Source organism: Myotis myotis, unplaced genomic scaffold (assembly GCF_014108235.1).
Source record: "Myotis myotis isolate mMyoMyo1 unplaced genomic scaffold, mMyoMyo1.p scaffold_m19_p_2, whole genome shotgun sequence".
In the NCBI taxonomy this organism is placed as follows: Eukaryota; Metazoa; Chordata; class Mammalia; order Chiroptera; family Vespertilionidae; genus Myotis; species Myotis myotis.
Genome location: NW_023416324.1, coordinates 180,147,927 through 180,163,602, shown reverse-complemented (window position 1 = coordinate 180,163,602; position 15,676 = coordinate 180,147,927). Strand labels below are relative to the sequence as shown.

Below are 15,676 nucleotides of genomic sequence, written 5' to 3'. Positions count from 1 at the left end.
GCCACAGGTCAGTGGGCCACGGGCAGAGTCACTCTCTCATATCTTTTGTTTTATAGCATTGGTTTTGGCCACAGTTAAGGGATTTTTCAAACTAAGAGATTCTGGTAACAGTCTCTGGTTCAAGTTAGCAAACCACATCATTAATAAATGCTTGTAGAACACCCTTTTTCTTGCCAGAGAAAATACAGACTTATAAACATACAAACAAATGCACACACACACACACACACACACACACACACACACACACACAGGCACACAGATTAGTCACTATAAAACCAATCCCTTTTTGTGGTCATAGAATTTTCAGAATTGGAAAAGACTTCAGAAACCACCAGGTTAAGCCTTGTCATTTTAACTTTGGAATAGAGAAGCAATGTTCTATTGATGGCAGACATTTATGAAATAGCTCATATTTTCTGACTCCTAAACCAATATTCTTTCCCATGGTAGACTTTGGGAATGCCTGCTAATGTGAACTGAGTTCATGTTATTTCAGTGTATTTCCAATGAGAAGAGATGACGTTCTAAGGGATAGCTTAATTATTACTTTACTAGTGGCCCAGTGCACAAAATTCATGCATGGGAGTGGGGGTTCCCTCAGCCCAGCCTGCACCCTCTCCAATTGGGGACATCCCTCTTGCAATCTGGGACCGCTGGCTCCTAACCGCTCACCTGCCTGCCTTCCTGATCACCCCTAACTGCCTCTGCCTGCCTGCCTGACTGCCCCTAACCTCTCTGCCTAATCACCCCTAACTTCCCTCCCCTGCCAGCCTGATATGGACAATAACAGCCCTTTCCTGCCAGCCTGTTTGCCCCCAACTTCCCTCCCCTGCCATCCTGGTCGCCCCCAACTTCCTTCCCCTGCCAGCCTGATCTTGACCCCAACAGCCCTCTCCTGTTGGCCTCGTTGCCTCCAACTGCCCTCCCCTGCCGGTCTGGTCACCCCCAACTTCCCTCCCCTGCTGGCCTGATCTTGCCCCCAACAGCCCTCCCCTGCCAGCCTGATTGCCCCTAACTGCCTCTGCTTCAGCCCCCACCACCATGGCTTTGTTCGGAAGGAAGTCAGATGTCTGGAAGATGACCAGTCAACCCAGTCTAATTAGCATGTTACCCTTTTATTAGTATAGATAGATTATATAGGATAGGATTGCTTAAATGGGGGGGGGGGCTTTTTCAGCAGGAGGAGATGCTCTTGGCAGACAAAAATACATAATCCCTATTTTTGGAGTGATAGCCAGCCATATGCACTATTCTGCCAACCAGTCATTAAAAAATTGAACTGCTTTCTTATACCTTACACCAAACAGCTGTTGCCTTTAAACCCCTCCTTAGCCCCCACCTTAGGTTCTGCCTTTGCAGTTCACCCAGATTAGGTTCTGATTGGTTGGTTCCTATGCCAGTCAGCATCAGAAGCTCCGCCTCCTAGGCAGCCATTGGATCCTCGTAGTTCACCCAGATTTAGTTCTGATTGGTTGGTTTCTATGCCAGTCAGCATTTCTGGGCCTATCTCTGGGCCTGATCAGAGAGGTGGGGCTGATCAACAGCCATCCCAGGCTGCTGGTAAGCAGGCTGAACTGCTGATCTCTTGGAGAGAGAGAGGGACAGCTGCTGGTGAGGCCCAGAGAGAGAGAGAAGCAGGGTCTGATCTGCAGACTCAAGGCGGATCAAACCCTGCTTCTCTCTCTCTCTCCGGGTCTTGCCAGCAGTCGCGGTAGCTGCTGATCATCCCAACGTCTCTCTCTCTCTCTCTCTCTCTCTCTCTCTCTCTCTCTCAGAGGTCAGCAGTTCAGCCCACTTGCCAGTCCCCACCCACTGGAGGCTGCTGTGTGTGCAGCCTGGCGTTTGGTTGAGCCTTTGGTCATTTTGGTTGTTACAGAACCTTGGTTTTTATGTATTAAGATTACGTGATTACCTAATGTCAACATGAACAGTTGGAAACTGAAAAATTAATTCACCTTGTGTTTTTGTGTCTGTCAGGTATGAGAACAGAGATAAGATAGGCTCAGGGTGGGGATGGAGAGGGGCCTGGGTCTGGAGATTCAATGACCCCTTGGGGAAAGTTAGGGGTTGGGATGGGCTTGTCAGTAGGAAGAGGCAGATAACTCTTAAGTGGAGGTGGAAGAAGGCAGGCACTGGTGTCTGAGAGGTCGGGCAGTGGGAGCAGGGAGCAGGGACTTGCCCTGAGGAGGGTCAACAAGACCCTAGTCCAGACATAACTGTGCCCAAGGCAGAGACTCAGCCATGGGGAAATGAGGTAGGTGCCCAGATCCCGCAGTGGGCGGTTGATGTTAGTGCTTCTGAGAGGTCAGGAACACAGAATTCTATGGATCAACACCATGGCAGACTTGATGTTGAGTCCAGAATGGGCCAGCCTAGGATTCTTTACTTTTCTCCAGACCATTAACAGATGCTAATATAAGGCATAAGTCAGCTAGGGGAGGGGTGTGTGTGTGTGTCTAGGGAGCCAGGCTGGTCATCATAGGAGGTACAGGGAGCAATGCTCAGAATTTGGAAATGGGTCAACTGAGGTACCCTGACAATTCAGTGCAGTGCAGGAGGGATTGGAGTTACGCAGAGAACAGGCCCAAGGACAGGGAGACTTCACCTGCCTGCCACCTGGTTCTCTACATGAGCATGTCTGAAGGAAAGTTGTTAATTAGAATGATTGTTGGTCAATGTCTAGAAAATAGAAAAGCAGAGTCTTGAGTCAAATGTGGGCAGTGCCTGTCCAAGTACTATTCAGGGTATAGGACTTGATGTATTTGGGTCTCCCTGCTTGTCTGGGACTTTGGAGGTAGAGGCAGGCTTAACAAGAAGTTATGAAATGTTTGAATTTTAGAATTTCCTCCTATCACCTCTATCTGGTTCCATATTCTCCAGGCAGCCTAAGTGAGATTTAACTTCTTCTATAGAAAGGATATACCCATTGGCATACTCTGGTGCAGAAGGCAGTTATATTTTTATTATAATTTAATAAATTGACTCTCTGATGTATACATTGGTCTCCGTAAGCTTTATTAATCTAAGATTGTCATTAAAATATGAGTATATAATACTTTAAACAATAAAGATTAAAAAAAAGATGAGTATATTACTGAGGTGTTGTCAAAATCTGCTTTCAAGATTCGTAAGGCTTAGTGCTGGGATCTGGTCTATACAAAACTCTCTGGGGATAAACATTATCTTTGGAGGTAGATGATGACAACAGATTATCATAAGTGCTATAATAAAGTGCTTAAAAATGAGTCAGAGTGCTTAAACTGGTGGGGAGATTGACAAAGGCATCTCAAAAAAGAAAAAAAAAAAAAGAAAAAAAAAGAAAAAAAAAAAGAAAGAAACCTCTAAAAGGAATCCAAAGGACTTGTTAGGAGTTGGGAAGAATGGGAAAATTAGAACACAAGAATTTCAGTGGGAGGGTTGAGTGAAAGGTGTAAAGGTGAAACTGTTAGCATTAAAAAGTCCTATCAAAAATTTGACTCTGAAGGAAAAAACAAAACAAAATTGAGATATAGGGTATTAGAGGGCCAAATTTCCCCTGAGGGTTTTGACATAATAGACAGCCCACATCACTCCCCAAAAACGGAGATCTCCCGTTGCATTGTCCATACCTCCTTGGGGAGTACCAACCGGTAGTTTACTTAGTGGTGGTGGTGGTGGTGGTGGGGCGGAAATGCTATGTTTTCAAATTCTTAAAAGCCCAGAGATTTGGCTTCTGCTTCTCTCCTTCTAACACTTTTCTTCCTCACTGAAGACTAACTACATCAGCACTTATTAGATCTGACAGATGATCTGGTTGCCAAGTATGTAGAAAATAAATGTGTGGGTTTTTTCTTCTTAAACCTGATGGAAATGAAGGGTCTAGGAGGGATTTAGAGAAAAGAGTTTCTCCTGTCCCTGAAGTCTGTGCGAGGGCTGTGTTGCCGTACTCTTTGTAAAAACATGAACCAGTGAAGGAGCAGGAGATAGGAACAGGGAGATGTATGCATTTGGTTCAGCGTATTTCCACTTATTACCGTTCACACACAGGTTGTGCTGAATGATACAGCCGGATGATAGTGAGAGGCCCCTTGGCCTTGGAAAGTTACCTGAGGAAGATCACGGTGGGAGCTATTCTTGACGTGGAGTTCATCCGTGAAGAGCCACATTGAAAAATGTCCCCTCAAGGAAATTCACATTCCCATCTGTACTGACTCATGTGATGGGAACAATCGATTCACAAACCAACGTGTGGGCTAACCCTCATAGCCCATCTACCAAAAATTGCAAAGAATACCCTTAAAACATCAATTGCCCTACTACATTCCTCTGGTGTTCCGGTAATCATAAATGTGCTAAATACTGTCACACTGGCGAGGTAACTATAGGGGCAGAGGTGTTAGGAAGAGGAAAGGAGTGGGGATGCATTTCAGCACTCAACATATTCTAACCAAAGGCCACAGAGTAAGTCAAGGCAGAACGTTTCCCATCACAGAGGCAATTATTGGATGTCATACATTAAATTAAAAAAAAAAACAACAGAAAAAAATAAGGTTTTGAACCCATTTACAGAAAGTATTGATTATCTATCCACAACTACCTCTCTGTCCCTTTCCACAAAGGGCATTTGGAATCCATTAGAAATGATTTTGCTGTGTCACAAGCAATTCATCAGGTAAAGACAGTAAGTTTGGGCTAACTTGTATCATTAACTGGGAATGAAAATAATGTTTATACATGGCATTTAGTTTATGAAAATATAAATCTTTTGCTTCACAGCTCTTATTAACTTTTATTGTGCAACAAAACAAATCCATCAATTGGCTTTAGCTGTAGGTGGCTGTTTACCAACTGCCTCTCTTTTCTTCTCCTGATTTTAGAGACAGATGTGATTTAAAATGAGGATTAGAAATAACTGCCCTGAAATCCATGCAATTTTGGTTTTGCTTCTAGTAAAGGTTATTGTATAATTAGCTGATTCATAACACACTGCAAGTATCATATCAGAAAATAGAACCCCTTGGAAACAAATGACAGATGATGTACAAGTGGATCACCTGGCAATGTAAACATTAGTAGGGGGAATTCATTAAGTGCCTGCTAAAAGCATTTGATTTAATTTTGCCTATCTTTTATCAGATTTTTTCATGTATAAACCAAAATGACAAATGATAATTATCTTGAAGGCATGTGGCATGATAAATCTGGAAATACATGATGTGTTTTCTCATTTTTAATAGAATCTCAGATTTTTTTCCAGCTGTTTTTTTATAGTACAAAAAGCTCATGATTTTCACCCATAGTTTATCTCCTGGGAGGTACCAAAATTAAGGTCTCAAGAATCGAATAGACTGGCACAATCATTAAATGACAAAGAACCATCCTCAGTATTGGGATATCAATCTAATAACAAAAAAAGTATTGGTTTTGAAATTCTTCTGTTTCTATATAATTGCCATTTCCACTTGTGTAAAACTGAGGTTAATTTAGGATAGGATAGGATTTCTAGCCAATCCTGCTAATGTTCTAGAACTTTTCATATTCAGTATCATTTGATATGTATTGTCATAAAGCTTTTATATTTTCAAACACTTCAGCAGTTTTATGCATTGAGTTTATTATTAAATGTCATTGTGTCACTTCATGGGATCCTATTTAAAGAAAGTTAGTAACAAGGGAAAGAGATGAGAAACAACGATAATTTGACCCCAACTAAACTCAAGGGCAATATAGGACTTAGTAAAAGAATTTTATGAATTTTCAGGTGCTCTTCATAAAAATGAAGCCCAAACAAAACAAAAGAAAATAAATAAAACCCCAAATGAAAACCAACCAACCAAAATTTTACTTGATAATCATTTAGTGATCAGATATTGGACTTTATGAATATGAAATTCTATACAAGGTGTCATGTTCGGGAGCAACCCTTCCTATATTTCACAACCATTCAAAGGCTACCTCAAATGTCCTTTCTCTGCCTCCAAGGCAGAATGAGGGACTCCCATACCACCGTTTTTGTTTATACACGGTTATTCTCACATTGTCATTTGGTTAGTTTTTCATATGATTGACACCACTTTGACTGGAATTCATAATAGAACAAGGACTTTCCTTTGCCTGCCTTTGCTTTTGAGTGTCCGAGGCCTGGCACATACAAGAAGTTCAATTATTGTTTTTGGAATACCGAAGAGTTTTTGTGACTTCAGGTTTTATAAGAATTATGTCATCATTACTAGTACATAAGAAGGACAAGGTCAAATTGGACCATTCTCTTTTGACAGCTGCCTGAATGGTTTGGTGGCACGATAGCTGGCAAAAGTGGATCAGAGATTTGTCACTCACTTAGTGTGTTATAAATAATGCAAATCAAAGAATTTATACAATACAGATACGTGAGACCTTCTCCAGTTGAGCCTTTCTAGGACCAAAGAGACTTGTGTAAAATTTATTTTTTTACATGAAAATCTCTCTGTATCTCCAACTATTTCAGTTACTGTTTTTATTTTTAAATTTATTTTTATTTACTTATTTTTTTAGGCAGTTGTAACTGGGGTCTTTCCTAAGAAGGGGCGAGTCAATTGGGCAAGCTGTGTAGGCAGTTAATATTGTGACATAATGTGAGGAACATCAAAATACTCTTATCCCAAGATATTTTTTAGAAATTCTTCACCTTGTATAAAATGCTACATTTGAAGATAGAAACAGAAAGTTTTGGATATTTTCTGGTCTTTGGAGTTGGTTTCCCCAGCATTTGCTGGGCTTTGGTTTTTGTGTGTGGCCCTGTCAAGCAGTCTACTGAATCTCTGTTCTGAAAGCACCCAGTTAATCATGGAGCCTCCCTGTTAATCTGATTCTAACTTAAAACATCCAAGAAAGATGACAGGCCTCTCAATTGTGGAAAAATAAGATTTGACAGCACTAGTGTGAGCTAGGCCACAATCACTCATCGCCTTTTGATGGGAGTGCCCACTCTAGGGTCCTTCAGTCCCATCTCTCCCTGTGACCTTGCCCTCAGTTTGCCTCATTTAAAGTTACCTGCTGCGCTCCTATAAGCATTTGGGTTTAGCATCTAAGCATTGTATCTCTGACTTATAAATCTTGAGGACAGTCATGCTTTCCATATGATGGTGGCTGCCATTCATAATATTATATTTAGACCCCAAATGGTCATACTGAAAGTGAGATAATTAACTGTTGTGCTCATAGTTGAAGCAAACAGGAAAAGCATATTCTTTTATTGTTTTTCTTTAGTGTAAGGAGTTAAGAGAAAGAGGCAGCTACCATTGACAATTGCATGTGAAGATTATGCAATTTCCGCACTCTGCTGGGTGAAGCCCAAACCGCAGGTAGAAGTGTGCATGGCAGGTTGTGAGAAGATGGAACTTAACACGTTATTTGGAGAGGGTTTCTAAGGAAACTGGGTCAATGGCACCCTGGACCTTCTTTTGGTAGCTTTCATTCTCTCAGTTCTGTTTCTGAGCCAGAGGGCATCTCGAATTGATGCCCAGCATAATATTTTTCTTCTCTTTGACCCCCTTTCCCAACAAGGAATGAAGATAAAGAGAAGGATTAGTGGGGGTACATATGCTTGTTTCCTTTTAACTTTTAAAGTCCCATCTCAATCCTAAAAGGTAGCTTTCTGTTCATATGACATATTCATCACTTTGATCTTTTTTAGAAATGGCCTACTATGACAAACAACTATAGGTCAATATTCTACTTTGTATTGAGGTCATAATAAATCACTCCTGTTACTTAAGGGAGATAGCTAAAGAAAACAGTTTTAAATGGGCATATGGGTTAAAGAGATGCTTTCTCAGTGGAAAATAGACAAAGTGATTTAACATTTTGAAAAATCGCATTCTGACCTCATTTTACATGCCATCAGTAAATTAAAGATGCATTCCATTTGTGCCTGATTTGCTTGCAAAGGACACAAGAGCCTAGATATATATATTCACAGGTGGTTTTTTTTTTTTTTTGGTTGGTTTCTTTGCAGTTGGACCAGAGGGGTGAGCACAGGAAGGAGAAAGACAGCCCAGTGTGGTTAGATCACGTCCTTCTCCTGCCTTGTTCTTACACATGGCATTTATGAATTATATGAGGAAAGTAGTGTTTAGATGGATCATTAGAATACAGGTCAGCATGTTGTTAGGAAAGTTTGCTGCTAAGGAACTCTGTAACTTGGCCAAAGAAAAGGTTACTGGATTTCAGGCATCTTTGCGATGAGGAAGTGGCCTCTGTGGTCACCAGCTTGGGCACAGTTTTGATGGGTGAGGGTGGGAATGTTGTCTGGTTTCCAGCAAGTCTGGACAGAAGAGGACAAATATATTAGGAGAAAAGAGGATGAAGACAGTGTCTGTTTTTCTGGTCCTTACTGGTAAGGGAAATTGTGTGTCTGTTGGGGAGCTCACGTGTCATCTTAGTGGGCAATGGCCATGGTAGGGAAGAATGAGCGGCATCAGGAGTGGGGAGCTTGGGGCCAGGGGAAGTGCTCCAGACAGTCCCAGCTACGCCCTGGCACTGCCTTTTGGTAAACCATGGCATTGCGACAAAACTGTTGTGCCATAAAACCTTGGGGATGCTCAGCTGTGTCAATATATTTTTCATATTAACTTTCACACTTTTTAAAAGTAAAAAATACCTTTGTTGTTGCAAAAGCACTTTTTAATTTTTGAATTGTTAATATGAAAGTATAGGTAAAGAAAATGATAACACTTGTAATCACACTTGTAAGAATTAAGCATGACTAACACTTTGGGGTGGGTATATATTTCCCAATATTGCTTTGAAATATTCTTCATTTAGTACTACATTGTGGACGTCATTTATATCTCAGTTAGATCAGAGTGCATGTCTACGGAGGAGGAGCTTTCCCTTTCCAGGGAGGAGGTTTGGGAAGAACCTAGCCAGCCTCCCTCTTCACCCTCATGGCAAAAGGGGCTTATTGAAACAGATCCCAGGAGAAAGGAACTGGATACATGTGGTGCTGAATCTCTCTGTTCTGGGAAGAATAGGACAGAATGGAGAGTCTTGTTTTCTTGGCTTTCTATAGTCCCATTACTCAGTCACCTTGCTGTTCTTGGCTAATGGATCAATATGAAGTATTTTGCTGAGATTCCTTCCTTTTAAGGTGCTAAATGCAGTTTAGCCCTACCCAACTGTGCAGCTCTAGGGTGTAGGGCCAGCCTCTACAATATATTTTTTCTCTTCTTCTGCAGAATTCAGGGAACGTGACTGACATGATTAGATTGAGAGTAATGTAGGTAGACCCTGGATCAGGCCAGAAAGTTGGAATAGATGGCCACTGACCTGTGAAATGGTAATGTTGGCTGGCTAATGTGAAGGTGGAGATTGTGGATTTGTCTATACAAGACAAAAACCCTGAGAAAAAGCAAAAAATTCTGTCCCAAAATTGGGATGTTAGGTCTTTATTGCCCATCAGGTAGATATTAGGAAACTTCCAGGCGGATGTCTTGGAACGTCCAGTGGTTGATCATATAGACAAAATGTTCAGGCAATTAATGAAATACTTGTTTTTCCTCTTCTGTTGAGGCACTATTTACACCAGTGCTATTTGAATAATATCAGAATTTTCCACTGCCCCCAGATGAGGTGAAGAAGGAGGGGCTGTAGGGAAGGGGAAGTTCTTCCTCTCGGTTTTGCTCTTTGCAATCCATGCCTTTTTTTCAGTCTCAGTGGTACCACCTCTATTCCTTCTCTCCCAGACCATTTATCAGCCTGTTCTCTATAAGCAAATATGTACTTTGACTAATTTCCTAGTTAATGTGAAGCTCAGGTTGTTTCCCTCTGTAGGTAGTTTTACATGGGAAAACTTCACAATGCTCTCATGCATAAAAACATCTCATTGTGACATTCAAGGGCTTCCAAAGCCTGTTCTCTATCTGTCTTTCCCAAATTAATTCATTTACCCTACATGTTCTTGAGCATCTTAAGTTATAAATGAGCACGATTTGGTTTTCTTTCTCACTTTTTCTCTAAGGTCCTCAGAGGCTCACATTCCAGGCTTCTGCTCCTGTGGACCTTGGAAACCCACCATTCCCTCTCCTTGAATACTCTCTCCTCCAACCTGTTGGTTAAAATCCCTGAGGGCTCAGTTTACATACCACCTCCTCCATGAAGCCTGCTATGATCCCTCTAGCCAGAAGTCCTTTTTCCCTCTTCTGAACTCCTTAGATACTTTTCTTTCTTGGGTGATGAACTATACTCTGTTTTGCATTATAGATGTGTTTAAATATGTGTTATTTTCCCCATCAACCAATAAACCCTTTGAGAGAAAAAAAATCTTCTATTTATATTTCTCTTTTTCTTGTGTTTTTGGAGAATAGTAAAGAACGATGATTAAGAGTTGGAGCTATATGGTTAAATAAATCTAGACCTAAGTCTTGGCTCTACCAACTTTATCAACTGCATGACCCTAAGCAAGTTCCTCACCATCCTCGGTTTTTTAATCTGACAAATGGGAATAATAGTTGCTCAGAGATTTGCTTGTGAGAATTAAATGAGATAATCTATGGACAGTGATTAATACTGTTCCCGGCACAAAAATTAGTGCTTTGCTCCATTGGCCCTCAATATATGTATTTGCTAAATAACTAAATTGGTTTTTAAGTAGCTCAATAATCAGTACCTGTTTTGTGCCCAAAGGAATCTTTCTGTATTCATCTCCACTTATAAAGTTTTGTTTGGAAAGTTGAATTATCTGGGAAATCATCTTGTTTTTCATTTTTGCCTCCTTTAAATAGATTGTCCAACTATATCCTTTCTCACATGTTCCCTTGTGTTTGGATATTAATAGCAGAACCAGTGCTAAGTAGTGACGATGAAATGAATGTAAGCAGCCAACATCTTCACAGAAGATTTAGAGAGATCATCTGATAGCAGAGCTTTTCCTGCACTTCCCCTGGGAAGGGAACTCAGCCACAGGAAGGACAGGCTCTTCTGAAGCCCCAGAGAAATAATAGCTCAGGCAGAAATAGACACAGGGTTCCTGACACAAATTGCTTCTGTAAGAAAGCTGAGCAAAAACCTCCTTTTCCCAATTTGTTCTTGAAACACAAGAAGACCTTGTTAAACATATTAAACAATTTTCACCAATGAAAGGGGTCAGGGGGACCAGGTTCTGTGTCCTGTTAATACAAGAGAAGGCTGAGCTGTTGAAAATGATGATTCTAATGAGAGTTTGTGCCATTAAGGTAATAGACACAGGGATGTGACCAAGCCTGAATGGGAAACTCAGTGTCAGCGTGGAAATAGGTGGGGAGAAGATGGAATTTAATTCCTCAGTTTGAAATGAGGAGAAGCTAAGGGACTAGCATCACTCACTGTCAGCAAAGGGCTGTTCAGTGTGGGGTCGAGAGCACATGGTTGGAGGCCAGGCTGTCAGACTGGGCCAGCCCTGCCACCTGTGAGATGTGGGCACCTGGGTAGTGACGTACCTTTCTGTGACTCAGTTTCCTTACATGTAAAATGGGGGTAATCGTACTTCACAAGGGTGGAATGAGGATGAAACCACCTGATGTGTGTAAAACATTTAGAATTTAGGCCAACTGACAGTGATCATTCAGTAAATTTCAGCTGCTGTTAGTGGAAGAAAAAGAAAAGAGCTGGACACCATTCCTCTCCAAAGGGAGGTGTGGGGAGAATTGCCGTGGGTTCACATGGAGGTGAGGGGCCAAGGGGTAGGGGGATGGGCGGGATGGGTGGGATGGACTAAGGCGATGCTCTAAATGGGCTGAGAGCTGTGCACATGGTGTACTTTTTTTTTTTTTTTTTTTTTTTTTTTTTTTTATTATTAGTTAAGGTATTACAAATGTGTCCTCATCCCCCCCCATTAACCCCCAACCTCCCCCCCACACACACTCATGCTCCCATCCCCCTGTTGTCCATGTCCATTGGTATGGCTTATATACATGTATACAAGTCCTTCGGTTGATCTCTTCCCCTTACCCCCGCCCTCCCCTACTTTCCTTCTGGGGATTGATAGCCTGATTGCTGTTTCTCAGTCTTTGAGTCTGTCCCTTTTCATCAGTCTATGTTGTTCTCTATAATCCACAAATGAGTGAGATCATGTGGTATTTATCTTTCTCTGACTGGCTTATTTCACTAAGCATAATGCTCTCCAGTTCCATCCCACATGGTGTACTTTTGAAGGTTGTGGGAGATGTCCTCCCAGCAAAACCTTTCTGGCGTGATAGTTTCTGAAATCCCATCTCTGAAAAACCTATTCTTTGGGCCAGTCATGGCCCTTTCTTCTACTGTTGTCATTTAAAATGAAGACATTTGGTGATGGAGTTGAGGATTACCTCAAGTTATTAACATTAGCACAAAGCCTGAATTAGTTTATTTAAGGCTCTCAAAAGGGGAGACCTCTGAGAGGGAGGCATGGGGAGTTAAAAGAATACAAAAAATGGATGTGCCAAAGTCAAACTTGACCTTCATCCAATTTTGTTGTCCTGAATCTGCAGAGCTGAGAAGGGCATGGGTGGGGCATGACAGGCCTCCTGGGTCCTGGACTTAGCCTTTCTTTTTTCTTTTTCCTTTTTTGAAAATCCTCATGAAAGACAGGGGGAAGGAGGAGGGGGGGGGGGAGAGAGAGAGAGAGAGAGAGAGAGAGAGAGAGAGAGAGAGAGAGAGAGAGAGAAGAAGAGGGAGAAGAGAGAGAAAGAGAGAGACATTGATATGAGAGAGATAGATTGACTGGTTGCCTCCACACACACCCTGGCAGGGGCTGGGGGCGGGGGGGAAGGGGGGACGAGGAGTGAACCTGCAACCAAGGTATGCACCCTTGACCCAGGAATCACAGGGAATCAAACCTAAGACATCTTCTGTCCATGGGCTGATGCTCTAACCACTGAGAAACTGGCCTTTCTTAATGTTGACAGGAGATGGCTTGGGAAGACTCCCGACTCCAGCCATGGGCACCATTTACAGCTGAGAGCAAGACAGCAGCTCCTGAAGTCTGGAGTACCAGAGATTCCTGAAGGTGGAAGAAAACTCCTAATTGTTTGGGGCGGGGATGGGGGGAGGGAATGCATGGTTCTACTTTAAAGCTTGCTTGCTGCCAGTGTGTTATCTGTGAATAAATTCACACTACTGCTTTGTGGTACACAAAATAGTATTTTAGCTACCGCACAAAGATTAGAAACTAAGAATCTTCTAATTTATTTATCCTTACAGTAAATTTTTAAATTGCTAAGTCAATGCATACTCTCAATTAAGACTAGAAAGAAAAGGCTCTTTGGGTGAAATTCTGTATGTCAGGCTTGATCAAAAATTGGAATTGTATGGAGAGATTTAGAAACATCTGGTAATGCGTTATTAATAAGTTAGCAGAAATGAGTCAACATTTTCAACTGAGAAACATTAATTTGCATAGAGTACTCAATAAGAAAGAATGCATATTATACATTTTTCATCATATATGGTAATTGTGCACACAAATGTGCAAACATTTTAAAACATATCAACCAACCAGGAAATTTATACATTGTTGAAGACTAGATTACATTTAAAAATGAAGAAAAAAAAAATCTTTTCTAACTTTATGTTTATTATGTCTTACAAATAAATTACAATATCGACTGTGGCACACACAGAAGCAGATAACAGAAATAAATCAGTTCTAAGTCCTTGTGAAGTAAAACAATGATTCCCTTCGACTAATAAAAAGAAAATGGATGCATAGTTAATAATGTAGCTCAGACTTCTATTCAAATTCACACACTAAAACAGAAGCAAAATCTGAGTTTTGAGTTTTTAAAATTAGATGCTTTATAATGAGAATACGTATTTATTTTGCATCCTAAACTTGAGCTGCAGGAGTGAAAGATGTGAGCATGCAGTGAAGAAGTCAGCTGAGTGGCTCTGGAGTGGGTGGCTCACTCCACAACATTCTGACCCTATCCAGATGCCTGTAGAGCAGCTCACCTTAGCCAGTTGTGCTCCCCTCTTCCCAACTCTGCATTCAGCGATGCCACTTTGGTAGCTTGTAACTGGTGGAAGGATTTACACCACGGCCAATGGCACATGCTACAAATTAGGGCTTTTCTCCCCCTGGAGAGCTGTTTGTGAAATATTAAAATATGTATTTTGTGTGACCATGAGCAAGTTGTTAAGCCTCTTTGTTCCTCAGTTTCTTCATCTGTAAAAAAAAGGAAACTATTTTAACCCCATATGATTTTGATGTGGTTTAAATGAGATAATTTATATAATTTCTTAAATGATATCAAGCACATAGTTTTCAATAAATAAGTGTTAGTGTTGTTATATTTGGGGCCACCAGTGTTTCATGTCTTCTAGTGGGGAAATCAACCTGGTAAGTTCTTTTTTGATAAATGATGATGAGTCATAACAATCAAATATTTATTGAGTATTTTCTATGAGCAAGACACAGTTCTAAGCACAGTCTACACATGATGTCATTAAGTCTCCACCCCAACCTAATGAGATAAGTACTCATATTACAAATGATGGAACTGAGGCTTAGTAAGGAACTTACCCAAAGACATAAACAGTAAGTAGTAAGTCTGGCATATGGACCCACGTAGTTTGCTTCTGGATCTCATGCTCTTATTTTTCTAGCAAAGTCTCATACGACACTAGAAAAGGACAGGGCCTTATATCAACCTGGTCAGTGCTTGCTTTTACAGATGGAGAAAATGAGATGGAAAGAGAGAGAGAGAGAGAGAGAGAGAGAGAGAGAGAGAGAGAGAGAGAGAGAGAGAGAGAGAGAGACACAGGCTGACTGACTTGTTTAAGGTCACATCCAAGCTCTTTATGTTCTTGATTCCAGTTCACCCCCTTTTGCTTAACAAGGATATAGCAAGGCAGTGCCTACACTCAAAGATAAGTGGGACAAGCATGTACATCGGAAGGGAATTTGAAAAGCATGGAAAAGCATATGTGAAAAAGAAAGTATCTGGTGTTTTGGGGTCTGTCTCTTATGAGGGTTTATTTCCCTTCTCTGGGCTTGACAATGATTCTTTTAATAGTCATGGGATGGAGCTTTTATTGCAAGAGTCAGAAGCTTGTCAATGGGCTTCATATGAACTTTTAGTGCTCATTCAGTGCAATACTCAAGCCATATTTAGATAAGGAATGTGTTGCTTTTTAGCCCTTCTGCTTGGAGGTGAAAAACTTCCATGTATCCAAGCCCTCCCACTCTGCTGCCCTTGTCTTTTCCCAAGATACTTGTTCATATTGTTCACATGTATGCATATAGGTGTGCACATGCACCTGAAAGGAGTGTGCAGTCTGCATGTTTCCACAGTTGGAAGGGTGGCCTGGACTCAGGGCCCAGAAAGTAGAGGTTGTGACTTGTTGACAAGATTTTGCTCCCAGTCTAACCTGTAGATGAATCTTATTAATCCTCACTAGGCAATTGTTCTGGCTTTGGTAATCTTACTAGATATTAAACCAGGGCAGGCCTGCTCTTTAATGCCCTAAGGGAACAAACAGACTGATGCAGGAGGCTTCCTAAACCAAGGCATGTTCATTCTTCCCCGTACAAAGCCTGCAGCTATGTTGGCAGTACAAAATCTAGTAAGTTTTTGGGATAACTTGCTCAGGAAAATAAGTTATGAAGATTTTCAATTTCTACAGGTGGGAAAAATATCATAGGGTGATTGAAAATCCCATAACCTCTCCCAGAGAAGTTAGGAGTGAGCCAGGCTGA

General features: G+C 41.3%; 1 long non-coding RNA gene across 1 annotated transcript in view; it reads left to right on the top strand.

Annotated features, from left to right (window-relative positions):
* The window catches only part of LOC118676207, a 274,115-nt gene extending 261,116 nt beyond the window's left edge, over positions 1-12,999 (top strand). The window contains exon 4 of the long non-coding RNA XR_004974055.1: positions 12,885-12,999. This is a non-coding gene — a long non-coding RNA (uncharacterized LOC118676207). The remainder of the gene's footprint in view (positions 1-12,884) is intronic.
* The last annotated feature ends 2,677 nt before the right edge of the window (positions 13,000-15,676 follow it).